This window comes from Poecilia formosa, unplaced genomic scaffold (assembly GCF_000485575.1).
Source record: "Poecilia formosa unplaced genomic scaffold, Poecilia_formosa-5.1.2 Scaffold220, whole genome shotgun sequence".
Classification (NCBI taxonomy): Eukaryota; Metazoa; Chordata; class Actinopteri; order Cyprinodontiformes; family Poeciliidae; genus Poecilia; species Poecilia formosa.
Genome location: NW_006800159.1, coordinates 509,593 through 512,803, shown reverse-complemented (window position 1 = coordinate 512,803; position 3,211 = coordinate 509,593). Strand labels below are relative to the sequence as shown.

The following is a 3,211-nucleotide window of genomic DNA, read 5'->3' as shown; positions in this document are numbered from 1 at the left end:
TGTTTGCTTTTTACCCAACCATAGCCTCCCAGCTCAGAACTCAGAAGTGGCAGTAAATGTTGCAAACTTCTTTCAGTTGATAATAGGACCAACGTCATACACCTTATAGATCATGAATGTCAAAACATCCAAGTCTGTGCCGTCAAAACCGATTATGGTACATCTGTGTAGAGCAGTGGTGCCAAAAGTCGGTCCTGGAGGCCCGGCATCCTGCATGTTTTAGTTCTCTCCCTGGTTTAACGCACCTGGATCAAATGATGGCTCATTAGAAGACTTAAGGAGAACACTGACATGCTGTGAAGGTTGTTACTACCTCCAGGAAGAGAACTAAAACATTCAGGACATTAAATTATGGGATTATGTAAATATGTTCTTTAAACACTGTAAAAGTGTTTCTGTTCATCAATGTTAATATAAAAATTAAATTATCAGAATAATTTCTATCAAATAAAAAAATTGTGCTCTTTATTCAGAAATGCCCCAAAACAATTAAATAATCACATCAGAAGTTATAAACTCTGTGAGTGAATGAGGTTGATTGACAGTGCTAAGACCCTCTTCCTGGTTCTGATTGGTTGTTTTGGTCAGAACGGTGCATTACCGTTCAGGAAGGAGATGGAGGAGTTTCATTGTTTTCACAGATTATCTGTCTCATAACAAATTGTCACGACATGGTGACAACTTTAACAAATATGGAGAAAACATTTTTTTTATTAAAGTTACATACTGCAGCTTGAACAAAATGCAACTACATAGCATTTTTAGAAGAAGCTTTATGTGTATTTTGCACGTTGCTCTTGACAAGTCAGAATGATGCACTTCATGCTCAGTTCATGTCTCTTCATGCAGAGCAAGAAAACACACAGCTGAAACATGAAGACATGAGAGCTGAAGTGCGTTGCCTGGAAACAGCCCGACCGACTGGTAATAATTTGTCACGAACAATAAAATTCAGTATTTAAGGCTTGAGGAAGTTTAAGTCACAATAATTAAGAGTTGGCCCACATAGACCAACACCGAGGATGGAAATAAGAACGCTGCTTCCATTGCTAGAACCGGACCAGCAGACCTGCACACAGGACATCAACGCCGTCCTGAGGGAGATGAGCGCCTGGTTGGCTGGACTGAAAGTGGAGGTTCAGCACCTACAGAGATAATGAAGGTTTGTTTACAAAGAGAGTTCAAGCATTGGAAAGACTTCTTCTGATTAACTAAACACTCATATTGCACAACCATTTCAATTCTGTGTTTTATGTTTTATTTTCTATTCAAAGTGAAGACGAAAGAGCTGGAATCACTGAACCAACGGTACCAAGGTACTGACTGATACAAGACGATGTACAGAGGTTTGGTATTAAGCTTACTTTGGATATATCACAAGTATTAACTAATAAAATATTAATGGAATAACTGGGAACAGTAAGATACACACGTGACTGTATAGACAGTAAAAGCTAATCTTTCTCTTGATTCTGTCAATCTGGAGTCGACTGGTGAGAAAATAAACATGATTTATGTTAATGCAATGACCGGACCTGATGTTTAATAAAGTAAAAAAAGTAAAGATACAAATGTATACAACTCTAATGTTTAACTTTTTTTTACCTATTTGTGGTTGTAATGTACAGAAATTTGAAAAAGTAGAAGAAGTACTTTTTGTTCAGGTACCTGTATTGTTCTATGACAATGCCTATGTATTAAAAACAGATTTAGCTTAACCAAAACAGTTTTGTTTCAAACAAATGCAGATTTTCAATCCACCAAGAAATATCTAAAATAACAGAAGATCTTGTTTCACATATTTTTTGGTATTCCTTCTTTTTCAGCTCAGGCAGCAGAGCTTGCTGCTGTTAAAGCCAAGCCAGACGGCACCGAAAAGCAAGTAGAAGGTTTGTGAACTCTGAAGGAAACACTCAGCCTGTTTGACGTCACGTCCATATCAGTGACATTAATATCTCACTTTGAAATTTAAATTGTTACAGCTGGTCATATTTGTACAATATATTTCAGATGTTGGAAGACATATCATACTCTGAACATATCAACAAATGTTTTACATCACTGAATCTCTTTGTTTATCCTTTCACTGAAGCTCAGGCAGCAGAACTGGCTGCTGCTAAAGCCAAGGCTAACGTCACCGAGAACCGAGTGGAGGCTCTGAGGAGAGAAGGAGAAGGTTTGTGAACTCTGAAGGAAACACTCATATCAGCAGTTCACTATCAATGACTTCAGTGTCCAAGTTCAATTAAATAATTATGTGAGCACAAATCGTATCCCAAGACTGGATCAGGAAGTTATGAAATTTGAATGTGAAAATGAATAGGTCTAAATGACCATTTAGAACAAAGCTGACATCGTATAATATTTGCAGGTCTTAACTTTTCAATGTGGAACGTTAAATGGTATACGATTTAAGTAGATTATTTGATTATTACCAAGTAAAATCTATTGTGTAGCAGTCCAAATATAAGATCAAGAAAATAAAACTAGAACTTCCTGTAGTGATAGAGAGCTTCCTTAAACCTCAACCCCCGATGTTGCTTTCAAAAACTTAGAATTCAGAAATAGATTTAATAGATTTCTCCACTTCCTGTCAGTAAATGGGACATTAATCTGTCTACCGGTACAGATCTTTACTTTTGGAGTAAAATTTGCACAAACACATTTAAAATGATTTAAAAATCCAACCTTCGATTTATGGGATATAAAATGTGCTCTACAAGAGAAAGAATTTTCCAAATGAGTTTCTCACTATCACATGTCCAAACTGCATGGGACAGTTTCCTCTTTCCCATCTACAGACAGGAGCTCCAGCACTGCTGTAATTCTTTTTGTTAAATACATGAAGACATCAACATGCTTAAGGAAATAAATAAATGTAAAAATGTACAACTTTTTTGGATTTGTGAATTTGTTGTATTTATAAGAAACAACAAATTCACAAATATTGAGAAGTTTAAAACTCTTGCTGTGTGACTGAATTTGGCTGATGTCCCGTTTCTGTCTCAGCCAAGCGACTGGCTTTCTCCGCCGCTCTTTTGGAGTCGGGTTCAGGAAACCACGGGCCGTTCAACACACACACAACCATGGTCTTCAGACATGTTACCACTAATATTGGAAATGCCTACAGTCCAAGTACAGGTGCATCAATTTACACTTTATATTTTGCATTTTTATTTACAGTATGAACAAAATGTAACATTTCTTATGA

At 36.7% G+C, this 3,211-nt stretch overlaps 1 protein-coding gene and 1 long non-coding RNA gene across 3 annotated transcripts in view; one reads left to right on the top strand and one right to left on the bottom strand.

The window, feature by feature from the left end:
• The window catches only part of LOC103149233 (secretory phospholipase A2 receptor-like), a 29,736-nt gene that overhangs the window by 6,874 nt on the left and 19,651 nt on the right, over nucleotides 1-3,211 (bottom strand). The gene's annotated exons all lie outside the window — the stretch shown is intronic.
• The window catches only part of LOC107838207 (uncharacterized), a 27,247-nt gene continuing 25,092 nt past the window's right edge, over nucleotides 1,057-3,211 (top strand). The window contains exons 1-3 of the long non-coding RNA XR_001664266.1: nucleotides 1,057-1,162; nucleotides 1,275-1,316; nucleotides 3,010-3,141. This is a non-coding gene — a long non-coding RNA (uncharacterized LOC107838207). The remainder of the gene's footprint in view (nucleotides 1,163-1,274; nucleotides 1,317-3,009; nucleotides 3,142-3,211) is intronic.